The sequence below is a fragment of the Coturnix japonica genome, chromosome 4 (assembly GCF_054131305.1).
Source record: "Coturnix japonica strain WE chromosome 4, WE-NBRP24, whole genome shotgun sequence".
Lineage (NCBI taxonomy): Eukaryota > Metazoa > Chordata > Aves > Galliformes > Phasianidae > Coturnix > Coturnix japonica.
The window spans coordinates 80,740,951-80,754,313 of record NC_140666.1 but is presented as its reverse complement, the minus strand read 5'-3'; the positions used below and the strand labels follow the sequence as shown (position 1 = coordinate 80,754,313).

General features: G+C 41.5%; 1 long non-coding RNA gene across 8 annotated transcripts in view; it reads left to right on the top strand.

Annotated features, from left to right (window-relative positions):
• LOC107314078 (uncharacterized) overlaps positions 1-13,363 on the top strand; it is a 32,342-nt gene that overhangs the window by 6,468 nt on the left and 12,511 nt on the right. Inside the window, exon 2 of one of the 8 annotated variants that reach the window (XR_014946017.1) lies at positions 6,549-6,678. The exons of 5 other annotated variants lie outside the window; for them this stretch is intronic. This is a non-coding gene — a long non-coding RNA (uncharacterized LOC107314078). Of the gene's footprint in view, positions 1-6,548; positions 6,688-10,669; positions 10,802-13,363 lie in introns of those variants that run through there. 2 more of the 8 variants (XR_014946023.1, XR_014946022.1) reach the window with 2 other exon arrangements.

Here is a 13,363-nt window from a genome sequence, read left to right as displayed (position 1 = left end):
TTACATTCTTTTTTTTTTTTTTTACCTGAAAATGCAGAGAACATTTTAACACATTTATTTTTTCCAGCTCACATTCCATTTCAGGGATTCACCTGACGTATGTCTCACAGAATGTAGCCAGGTTTTCAGTTTATGCAGAGGCAGGTTCAATCAGCATACTTCTTTGCTTGCAATCTTGATTTGGGGAAGGGGGGATTTCTTCTAATTCTGTAATGATTAGGTTCTCCAGTGCACTTCTCTTATTTTCTGTGGTGGTAGGTTTTGTAATGTCAGCTGATATTATATTCCTTTGGCACACCTATCATTTGCATGCGCATAAGGCACTGAAGGTGCTCATTATTTTCAGCTAACAAGTAATCTTGTTCCCACTTAATTTGAAATACATTGTTCTCTGTATCCTCATTTTGACTTCTACAGTTACTTGCCTCATTGCATTTGGATTGCACTGCACCGTGTTTTAATACATCATATTCAAAATCTGCAAGATAAAACATCACAACAAATAGCTACGCAGATATAATTGCAATGGAAACATTATGGCAGCTAGGGAAGTTATCATGATTCATCACCCATCAAGTGTACTTCATCGTGGGCACAGTGGGCAGTACAGTGCTGCTCCGTTGAGTGGAAGCTCAGCAGCATCCACAGGCTCTAATGGAGAGGGCTGTACCAACACGTTTCTGCACTTACTCACAGCAGCAGAGCTCTCTACAGACAGGCTCTTGTGCTAATACTATTGCAGCAGCAACCTATTCTCAGAATGAGTTGAGAAGGTTCATCAGAGGTTCACACACCTGCATTCTCCACTTTTTCAATGCTGGAGGACAAATTTGTATGCCAGCCTGCTTGCTAAATGATAGCAAACCACTCCTTCACGTGGAAGCAGCAACTTCTGCTGAGATTCATGCGCCTCCCGAATTAGTCATTTCCTTTCATCTCCTCTCCAAGATTGTACAGGATGGTAATGATAGTATGAAAGGAATTGTCCTGTGGGATGCATTTGGCTTGCACAACACCCACAGCAGCGTATCATATTTGCAGACAGTATCAGTTGCTGTTTGCAGGGGCTGAATGTCTCAGGAAGAGATGAACATAGTGCCAACAAAAGAACTAAGTTTAGTAGTTTATCTAGTTTGGAAAGTTTAATTATTTCAGCTATAAATCATCATTTTTTTTTCCTACGTAAGGGTTGTTTCTTTCACTTTCAGTCCCATTTCCATATGACATCAAATAAAAAAGGAACATGTACACTGCAGTGTAAGTGAGTTCACAAAAAGTCATAGCAGAGAATTGTATTGAAAAGCTGGCTCTGAAAATAAAGCAGTAAATGAAAAATAGAATCTGCATTTAGTTTTTGCAGTAAATAGCATGCACAGTAATTCTCAGTGTGTGTGTGCTCATTAGGGGAATGACCATATAAGTTCTGTCACATTTAGAGCCTATAGCATATATATGTTTCCCACCCTCAGAATACTGCCATGTTAGTCATAGACTTCCGGAAAGCACAGAATCGCAGTGTTACAGCCAGTTTTTCAATGTAGGAAAATGTCAGAGATTCGAATACACAGAGATGAATCTATAGTTAATATCCATGAATCCCTTACTCCTCCAGGAAGAAGAAAATACTGGTTGCCAGATTTGTTGCACAGGTCCATCTAAATAATAGCAGATATCCAAAAAATTACGTGTATTAGCTAGTATATATTCATGTCTAGAAATTATGCTGGTATCGCAGATAGAAGTGCTGAATGGTATGTCCTGACATTTCTCAGTATACACGTACATCATTTCCATGTGTGTTTCAAGAGATTGACTGAGGTCTTGAGAGTGAATGATAAGGGAGTGTGAGTTGTGGTGAACTAAGATAATACAGTCGCCTGCAGGGTATGAAAAGGTGGAGCTAATAAGCTTAGTAAGTCAGACCTCACAAAAGTTGAGTATATAAGTTGTCTCCCTGTCATTTAATAAGTTTTTCAGTGTCTCGCGATCTCTTAGATCTCTTTTGGTGGACTGACACTGCCTGGAGCCTGTGCCCCAGTCACAGAGAAATACTGGTTTATGATAATTAATATTCCTTCAGGAATGCATACTGTTAAACTTCTCTTTTAAACACTGAAGTGTACATTGAACCTTAAATGTGTGCTGAGGTGTCCTTGATTTCTCTGGGATTTAATTGCAGGTTTAAGTGTTTTCCTGAGATAGGGCCAGCAAGATCTACAATTTACAACTAACTGAGCAGGAAGAGCACAGGCTGTTATGGTCCTGGTCTGCTCGTCATCCATATACATGTGTTTACAAAATGATTTTCCTACAAATCTGAGCAAAATTAGAGCTTTTAAAAGTGAGTTCATAGTTTGCATAGGGTTTTCATATAATTACACAAGACAAGATTAAGGGATACAGACAGGAAATTTGTGAGAGAGAAGGGAGTACATCAGAGCCTGCAAATGAACTTCCCTTACATGAGAAGTCATTAGTTTTGGAGAATTAATTCAAACTTATCTCTATAGCAAACATGATTTGGAATGGTCAGAAGATGCTGGGATGATATCCAAATGGCAATTTAGATAACAAAAGCTATTCACATATTTTATGACCGGCTCAGTAGAACTGGTATTGGTAAAGCCAATGTGGCCTGGGTTATTGGCACTCAAAACTATACTTTAAATGTTAGGAAGATTTATCAGAACTTGCAGAATAAACCATTTCCATTCCTAGGAAACTGATGTTTTACAGAAAATAATCCATTATTGCAGTTCAAAATTAAGCGTCATGTAAAGAGAATTTCTTACATATACCAATAGTCTGGGAAATACAAAAAAGGAGAGTAGTCCATTATGAAATAAATTAAATCATTTGACAAAAATCAACATTATTAGAATGTAGCCTTTAGATTCTTCTCTGTGCTACATTAACAAAAATAGGATAATATAAAGACTTCCAATATTAAAAAATATGTAATTAGTATGTATCAATTTAGCTAGTGTATACAAAACAGCAACACCAGTAAAAGAGAAATAGAGGAGTTTCTGAGAGTAGAAGTAGCCAGTCTCCCACATCTAATACTCAAAATCTGGGACTTGATCCTGTTTTCTTCATATTGTTTTAGCTCTATTTTCATTTGATCCTTTGCAGAACTAAAGCAGTAAAATGAAGGCCACATTGCTTCTTGTGCGATCTTGCAGTCAAAAAACAGGCTGCTTGCTTGCCTGGAACTTATGTCTGAGAACAACTGATAAGTTTTAATCCTGAATGTATATTCACATCTTGTGAGTAGTAGCAAATTTCCTAGGAAGGGACAGCAAGGAACACTGGGCTCCAAATTTTGGCACGGTTTGTTAGATCTCACATCTATGTACTTTTTTTCTCATTCCCAAGCTTGCAGTACATCCTTGTTCATTCAGCAGCCAGGCAGTATGTGGTGTATTCAGTGCACTACTTGGTAGGCCGACCTGGTTGTGGTGTCACAAACAAGGTGACTCAGTGATTCAACCTTATGGAATTACTGGTTTCAATAGGCAGTGAAGTTACTCGTAGCCATTTCTCTGTAGGCATGTGATGAGGAGAGACTTCAAAAATAGGAAATGTTGCTGAGCTGATCAGTTGCGCCCATTTGAGTCCTCATGGACAGTAAGTTTGAAGCAGTCTGTATGAAATTTTCTGTTGCAGTTTTTTGTCTTGTTTTAACATGAAATTTTTAAGAAAATAATACCTCAATCTGAAAAGTGGTGTTCAAGAATATGGATTTTCGGACTTCATTTTGAAATCTGAATGTGGAGCCCAAATTATCAAACTGCCTCACTAAGCAATCAGAGATTAAACTTCTCTCTTGGATGGCAGCTTGTTGCACCAGAAGAGAAGGTACTGAAGCTAACAGAAATTCCACCCAGCTAATATGTAACACTTGTTTGTCATCTCTAATCCTCAGAGCGCTCTGCAAATTGTCCTTCTTTCATCCTATAAAGGAAGAACCAGAGAGATAAAGAGATACGGTTGTGTATCAAGGGCTCAGAGTGGGCCAAAGGCAGTGCCCAGCCTCCTCGGCCTGGTGCTGTGGCCTGGTCACTAGCGCTGTGTTCCTCCTCCATCTCCATGGGCACACAAACACCCTTAGCAAGTTCATCAGCTTCCTCCATAGTGCTGTGTGTTTCTAGTTCATATGTGTGCATATTCTCATGCTTTCTCTGACTGGAAGAATAAGGAAGAAATCCCTTCAATTTTCAAGATGAGAAAGTGGAGCATTATAGTAAAATTAGTGCCGGGAGGAGCATTTATCCCTCTGTGACCTTTCGCTGTTATCTTTAAATGAGCAGCTCCTCTCCCTCCATTCTTAGTGCCTGTTCAAAGAATCAGTTCAGACTGATTCAAGCACTTGTGCAGGCAGCAGCCAGACAAATACATCACGATCATCTCAGCTGCAAGTGCTGCTTAAGTCACAGGGTGCTGAGACGTGAAAGGCTCTGTCCTGAACAAGGGACATGTTCGTTTCTTTCTTCTCCTCCTGTGTACTGGAGGGGTAAGTCTAACTGATTATCATTTATGTATGGAATAAGGAGTCTGAGCTTTTCATAAGTCATGTAGCAATTTAACTGTCTGAGCTGTGAATTTTTACAACTCATTTAATTGTGCTGTTTAAATTGATGTGTGGTTTTACTGCCATGAAGGTGTTTTTCACTGTCTCTGTTTTGCCTTCTGTTAAGTAAAACATAAGCTATGCAGATACAACACCAGCCACACTGGAGAAGTGCAGCTTTAACTTTAGACATGTAGTCAGGTCAGCACAACTTTGTCGTAAACAATGCCTGCATTGCACAGCCCTGACTAGATTACTCACTTTTTCACAAGGTCTGCCTACAGAATATGCACAACCAGTGTAGCTAGTTGTGTTTTAATAAATAATAATAATAGGTGTCTAATTACAGCAGCCAGTCTATGCAATTTCCTGTGGGCCTCTCGCAGGGCAATGATGCGTTCCGTGCCTCACCACGCAGCCACAATGGCAATCTATGTCATGTCAGAGCTGTGGACTGCTGGCAACTGAGCACTGTCCATCTAGAACAAAAATCATTGTCTGCAACTGCTATCAAGGGCTCAGCCAGGTAAATGTTTACTCACAGGCACAGCTTTTATGACTGTGAATTGTTCTACTGATTTCAAAGGGATTGTGCCTGGTAGTAAGTCTTTACAGAATCAGTGCTTTAATCAGCATGCTTAGGTGTTTAATTTTGTCCTCTCCAAACACGTCTGCAGGATGCTAAACCAGTCTCATGATTCTCCACATGTAGGTTAGCTCCTCTTTGGGAAATGCACTGCATTTCAAACTTCAAAAAGCAAAATCCACTGTTACACTTACTCCAAAATGTTACTACAGTGTTTTGTGATAGAGGTAGGGGCCAGAATATAGCACACACAAATGGAAATGTGCAAATATTCAGATAGAAAAATGAAAATAATCAAATGACAGCATTCCAAAATTGTGTTGAATAGTGGGACCTGGAAGCTGAGGGTTGGACTGGTTGCTGGAATGAACAGGCATTATTCATTGATTTCAAATGGTAGGGTGAAATGGAAATAAAAACAGGCAGAAAATATGGCTTTTATTGAAAGAAAACTAATGCTATGTTTTTTACTTGCTTTCCCTCCCATTCTCTTAACATGCACACTGTTCTCCTGTTGTCTCTTTTTGCCCTCCTGTCTTGCTCTTCCTGTCTGTGTACCCTTTTTATGCTTCTCTGTGGCCCAAAGTATCAGTTTTGCCTGATACTACCAAATCTGTGTGGTTTGTTGAGTGCTCCTGTCTGCCAAAAATTAATTACATGATTCTGGCACTTGATGTTTCCCCTTAATGCTTAACCTGTTACAGATCACTAAGCAATTTATTCACAAAGGCGCTCACCTTCTTCTTTGTAAGCAGCAATGCCCTTGAAGGTGCCTTGACCCTTTTCCAAGGAGCTCCAGGAAGACAAATGATATGTCTGTGCTGTCCAAATCGATCTGCTGCAAATCTTATATCTATTTCTTACCTTCCCTCATCCACAAAGCCTGCCTCTCAGTGTGCACTCACACATTCAGTTGGGCACCTGACAGCTGAGTGTGTAGGTGAGAAATTCAGATACCGTTGGTAGCTGAGTCCATATCTGGGTTCCACCTCTGCCAGCAGGGTGATGCCTGTGCACTCCACAAAGGTACTGACATCTTCATGCTGAAGATGTATGTGTTGTACAGCACCTGACTTTGACAGTGTAATTAAAAGCATAACCATCAGGTAAAGAACCAGCTTTCTAGAAAAGGTGGTGAAGAAGGTGAAGTTGTTACCCTACAACAGTTGTAAATGATATTACCATAATTATGTCTCTGTTATACAAGCTGTAATAATTAAAATCTAATCCACAATAAAATCAATACATGTTGTCATTGCTGTCACTAACGCATGCATAGAAATAGGAGAATAGGGAGAAACTGTACATATATACATAAATATATATACACAATGAGGTTAATACTTTCAGTAATAATAATTTCAGTATTACTTGTGCTTGGTTTTATAGATCAAAGAGAGCAAAAATCCATGGAAAAGCAACAGAACTGATTGCTTTCCCTAACCCTTCTCAACCAGAACATTAACTGAGATTCTGCAGAGAAACTGACTGCCTGCATTTTTGGATCTAGATGATTTGCGTAAGTTTTGCATGTTCATAAAGCAAGGAGGGAATAAGATATTACTGACTGACTGTCACTGAAAGCACTCACACTTGGTGTAAAATGTAATGATCTCCCTCTTCACAAAGCGGCATAGGACTTGCAGAAATATAGGCTGAAAATTTAAGTGTTTCCATAACAAGAGCAATTTAAAAAGAAAGAACTTTCAGGATAGTACCAAAATACTGAGGCCAAGGACTGTCAGAAGCAGCAGCACGCAATAGGAGATTAGACAAGGAGCCAACAGACTGAATTCGTATCTTTCTGTTATTGATCTGCTCAGCAGTTGTGTTAAGGTCTGTTTCTCTTTCTCTTTCCCTTTGCACTCCTTGCTGTCTCCTTGGTGTGCTTTGACCTTTTTGGTACCTTTGACTTTTATCTCTTTGGAGCCTGCCCATCTTTCCTATTATCTCCCTAGTGTTAAGTACAATGAGTCTTTACAACCGTGTGTGACACTGTATATGCTATTGCAGTACCAATTTAGCAGGGAGAAAATGAAATTTACCCCAAATATATATTAACATCTGAGGCTTGAATTTTAACAAATGGCTCTTTGGTTCTGCAGCATCCACTTCGGCATACCACTGACTTCACAGTAACTGTGCTGCTGAGTGAAGCTATACATATGCTGCAGACTGCAGAAAGTTAGACTGGCATGAACAGCTGCCTGCAGCACAGGTTACAGTACAGTATATCATGTTCACATCATCGTTACATACCTTGAATTCCTTGGTAAGCTTCAAGTCTGGGGGTGAAGAGAGCCCTTCGAACCATAAATACATTAGCTTGACACAGTGAACTATGCAGCTCTGTCCTTCAGCTAAGAGAAAAAAAATACTTCTATTCCATGGAGATATTCTTGAGACTGCCAAAGAGCAAATCAAGACTTGGTCTCTTCCCTTCTTTCAGAAAACTTGGAGACGTTTCTGTCTGTCACAGATACTACAAATATTCTTAATGTGCCTATATATGTGAGGCAAGGTGAAGTGTAAATCTTCATTCACAGTGCAACCTGGATACTTAACAAGTGTGTTTACAGCTAAGTGTGCAATAAAACAATTCGTTATTATTCATTATGCGTTTTTTTGAGGGCTGGCAATTTTCTTGAATGGAATAGGAGCAGGACTGCAGACACAGGAGAAAGTTATTGGAAACCTGGGAAAAGAGGACTATGGATTTTAGGATGCAGGAAGACAACGGAGAAGTGGACCAAAGGGACAGGAGATGAAGGATGACTGAGAAGAGAGACATGCTGCTCTCATGAGGAGTGGCCTTACAGGATAAGAACTGTTTCACTTTCCTTAATATAGTATCCTTGATAAAGCCCTGATGGATGCTAGGAAATATTAAATGTAAACACAGAGATGGGAATCCATCTGACTGAGGGTGGATCCAAGAAGATCTTTTTTCATTAAAGTTCACTATGTAGTTGAGAGGTAAAGATTGTTTAAAATAATGCACATTTGAAACTAATTGTGTCAGCAGCTGCGCGAGTCAGTTCAGCACTAGGCAGAAGTGCTTCATTGCTTTTCCTAGTGGGGGAAACACGGCATGACATGGACATCTCTGACTGGAAACGAGTTCTCTTTTGTTCCTCTTATTTGCTGTCAAAGTTTAACAAAGTCATTTGCATGCACTTCTCCCATGTTTTCTGATAGTTCTGTCAATTGCAGGCGAACCTTTATGCCATGAAATGCAGCATTGTCAGCTCACTGAAACAAGCTCTGAGCTGCAGCATTTTCTGTTAAGAAAAAACAGGTACTAAATAAGTTCTGAACACGGGACATCAGAGCATTTGTTTGTACTTGGAAATCAGCACCAGTTTTGAATCTTCCCAGAGAAATTGCCCTGCAAAGCAGTTTCCCACCCCACATTCAGCTCTCTGCTTCTGCATCATTCCCAATCCCTGCTAATCCTGGGCACAAAAAGTCCCCGTGGCCGCTGGTGCTGCTGTGGGGCACACGTGGTGCTGCAGTCACAGGGATGGCCCCATTATGGGGCTTTTCACCTTGATATGTTGCCTTGCATCGAACAGATAATGTACAGGCCTCAAAATACTCACTTAGTACTAGTTCAGGTTGTTAGTAGGAGAGGTTCTGCTGCCACATGCAGACTGTTCTGCCGCAAACAAGGGATTTGTGGGCTGAACACACATAGCATCTCAGCAGTGCACCTCCACAATGTGGGGATGCCGGGTGTTTGAAAGAGGATGCAGAAGCTCATCCCCAAAGCAGTACTGCTAGTTGCTTAATGTTCTTCAACAGGTAGAAACGGCAAGTAAATCAGCTTTTTGTCTGATAGCATTTGCAGAAAGTTTCCCTGTGCATGTATGCAGCCAGCACTACTATTCCTGACAGATTAATGGTGCGCGTTGCAGCAGCTCCTAAAGACACCACTCATAAATCAGGTCCCTGCTGCAAGAATATCGGCGGCTCTGGGAAAATGTGCTCTGCTGAGAATGGGGCAGGACACCAGAGAGATCTGCTCGATCTTTCCAGTTGACTGGACATCCAGACCACTTGGAGTACAGCTGGCCTGGTCACATGCAGTATGCCGAAGCTGAATGCGACTGCTCTCAGCTCTTGGTGCGTGGTCTGAGTCCTGTGAGTGATCTTCTGCCTGATCCCTGCAAGAGTACGAGGGCAGTCAAAGGCATCTCATCATAGACACGGAGCTGTGATGCACATCTAGGCTTTGGGAGGCATGCTCTATAGCTACCCAGAGCCCCAGCAGTGCAGCTGGTGTGGCTCAGCGTGAAAGATCAGCACAGGAATGGGGATGAGAGCACAGAGCACAGCCCCACGCACTCTCACCACAAGCTATCACTGTGTTATGGCTGCGGCTGAAAATAGCTGCCCTACAATGAGTGTGAGGGGAGCAGAGCTCACAGAGAGCGGAGCCACCGGCCTGGCTCAGGGCTTCCCTCCTGGCAGAGTCTGGGTCTGAAAGGAGGAACTTTTCATTCTGAAACTTCCACTGTGATGCTCACTCACTTCCCTAAAGTGGAGGTTGCACAACCTGAAACAAACCTCTTGGCCTCACTGATCATCCTGTGGGAAAATAAGACAAACAGAGAACAAACTTCACTTCCTTTTTCCCCAAATTCTCTCTGTATTCTACTAGGTTTTGCAAAAACAGAATCCCAGACACTGTGTGCCCTTAGAAATACTTTTTCTGAGCAGAACTTGAATCTCTGTTCGTGATCATTTCCAGTTACATGAAGAATGAACTGTCTTTACAGTTTAAGCAGAGCAGGTCAGACCTCACTTCAGCTGTGTCTGCAGCTGTTTTTTCATCACCAACCCGTGTCCTTTCTGTGTTTACTCAAACACACCCTGTCCCATTTATTACTGCCAAACTCCTGCCCACCGTCCACTTCAGAGAATTATCAGCACGTGACCTGGCACGCATCCCTTGGTGATAACCCCGCTGGTTATCGTGTTCCCCACCTGCCTGCCCCCTCCCCTCCTTGCTGCCTTCACACTCTTATCCTCCACAGGATCTCCCTTTCAGCATTTCCTTCCCCATTTGCTGTGCCAGGGAAGGATTCAGCTTTCACTGCTCGTTTTGTTTCAAGTCAGAGGTATTTCTGCAAATTAGGAGGCTTCACACGCTCTGTTTCAATCTCATGTCTATGGAAAGCTGTGACTGAGTCTGCAAAAAGTGCGTGGAAAAAAAAGAAACCTGAATTCTTTCAGTGCTGCTCAGAATGAATCATCCATACATAAAAACTATGAAAACTTCAGAAATGGCACATTAACGTACCTATGAAGAACAAGTGCCTGGCAATGATATAACAGCTGTCTGTAGCAGGATGTGGAGTATAATTACAGGCTCAGTTTTCTGAGAAAGAAGTAATTCTTCAGAAACTCGGCTCTATCTGCTGCTCAAAGACACTGAATAAAGTGATGGAATTTTGGTCCTGCTATTACACTATTCATAGTAATCAGAAAAAATCTTATGGTTTTGTTGGTTTGTTTTTGTTTTCCATAATGTCTTTACTGGTACAAATGGTTCTTGGAGAGTTATGGCGATCACAATACTGGTATTTCAGCCCTGATGACTGGTAATGCTAGAAGATGGCTGTGGGGCAATGATTCAGGTTGGTGCAGCTACAGTGGGTAAATCTTCTCCTGACTTCTTAACATTTTTATCCTTTAAGTAAATGTAGGCAGTTTCCAAGGCTTGAATTTATATTTTCCAGTGGATTTCCAGACTTACAGGTATTTGCTCTGCCTGTCCCTCCTTCAGGCAGAGCAGTGGAAGGCATGATCACTGGTACTTCCACTCCATCCTTTTAGTTTGCAGTTTGCTTTACTTTTGTGATTGATGCAGCAAAAAATGCGTCAGTCCAGGTCTTGCATGAGATGAATAGCAAACAGCAGCTGCTCCCAGGCAGGATTCCCAAAAGCACCTGAGAAGTCCACTGATGCTCAGGTTGTTAGAACATGTTTATGTATAGCTCTGCTGCATCTGACAGGGCTGCACTGAATGACTGCGTCACATTTCAGAAGTGGCAGAGATGCTGTGAGGTCTGAAGATGAAGCATGACAGCACGTAAAGAAACCCAAATTAGAGGCAAGCCAGGTCACTCTGGAACTAGAATACAAGCTAGACCTGGACCTGAATTAACCCAGCAGCCTGCCCTGGCTCATTGACCCTGGCAGAGTGCATGTGGTCATTAATCTGGGTGCAGCATCATGCTCATGCCAACCTCTAGACTGAAGCTACTATTTTGGATGACTGTGACATGCAGATGCAGGAATTTGCTCGCAGGCTCACAGCGCTGTGCTGCACACACCAGCAGGCTTTCTCTTCTCAGTTCATCCAAAGCCTATTGAAAACCAAGACTAGGGCCTTCTGAAAACCCATCCGTATTGCAAGAGGATGAGGTTTTCTGCTCAGCACAAATATCTGCTTTGGTCGTTCACATAAACAGGTGGAGAAAGGCAGCAGGCAGTGAAAGCTGGGGGAGAAAAGTGAAAGGCAAATCTGCTCAGGGTTAGGGATAATCTGACAGAGCATCCTTAATCTGGGAGGAGAGGCTGTAATCGCTGGTCTGGGCTGTACGGTGCCCAAAGAAAATGTTGCACAGCTGGGGGCTGACTGGCACCTTTCTTGCAGCTGTTTCTTTACTGCATGCTTTTAAAAATAAATGACTCCTTCTAAAGCACGTCCCAATACATCAGCGAGCAGTGCTGGAAACTTCTCTACATCATTTTATTTTGTGGATGCACATAGGAACTGTCCGACCACTGTTAACATATATTAGTTTAGGACCTCTCAGACTAAAGAAACTTTGTAATTCCTAGAAGGGTACTTTTGAACTTACTAATGGCCTTTTATTTATGGTATCAGGGTAGAATTTACATTATTATCTATAAAAACATGCTCAACCCATCAAATCCAGTACATCCACATGAGTTTCCACTTGATGGTAAAGTTTTCCTTTTGGAAATTTGCATTTGTGTGGGTATATTATATATATATATAATGTATATATATATATTTTCTAAGCTGTCTAAAAGGACAAAACCATCTGTGGATACATTTATTTTAGTTCTGTTTCTGTAAGGATTCCTCTGTATGTCTGCTCAGCTCTGTCTGTCCCACCAGTAAGTTCCAGATCTATTTATCAGATTTGATTGTAATTAGTCATAAGAGTGAAAGTTCCACAAGAAATTAAATCCCGATAAGTCTTGTGGGAGAAGGTATCCAATGGGAAAGAGTTTTGCTTGTGTGCTCAGCAGTACCTGATCTGCTGCTAGCAAATTGCTATGTGTGCTGTGGGCAGGTAATCCAGTATGCATACACAAACCAGACATATATTTAAATACATATATTTCAAAACTAGACAGAGCATACAACACCTCTTGCACAAGCTGGTAGTCCAGACAAGGAAAGGCTGGGAGATGGGTGAAAGCTCAGCACAGACATGGGAGTGAGGAGGTCCTCAAAAGGGCAGGAAAGGGGTAAGGATGTGCAGGGAGATAAGGCACAAATCCATATGAAACCAGATTTGATTTACTCTGGGGCTGATGGGACAATAGCTCTAAGAACTGTGAGGCTTAGATGGCAATAACAGAAAGAATAAAAGTTAGTTAGTCTGGCTGAGGCATGGCTTTTTGCTTCCATGAAAAATGCTGTTGTTAACTCTAAATTGGATTACTCCATTCTCAATCTATTGCTACAATGTCTGACTTATGCCATTTGGTTTAGCTTGCAGCTTCTTCTCTTTCTTGCTTTGGGATGCATATATATGTACACTGCATGCCAAAGTAGGAGGGGTAGTGACTGTTCTGCAGGAAAGATGCTGCTTTGCATTTGTGAGAGCAGCAATGAGATATTTGTTAGGAGAAATGGAGTCAGCGTGTGTCCATGGCTTAATTTGAGTGAGCTGAAGTGTGTGTACACAACATAAAGCCAAAATTCTCACCATAGCCTCTGTATTCAGAGCAATGTCTGGGCAGCAGGCATGCAGCAAGAGCCAAATCTTATGGAAGCCTCAGTGCTGGGTCAGCTATCCATTCCTGTTAGCTTCTTGGAGTATGGGTGCTTTTTTCAGCTTAAAGTGATGAGATTAATTTAGATTCCTTGGCTTCATACTTCAACCAGCAAGAGAGCAATATATTTATGTTGAGAGAAGAAAATATATTGCTTGTGA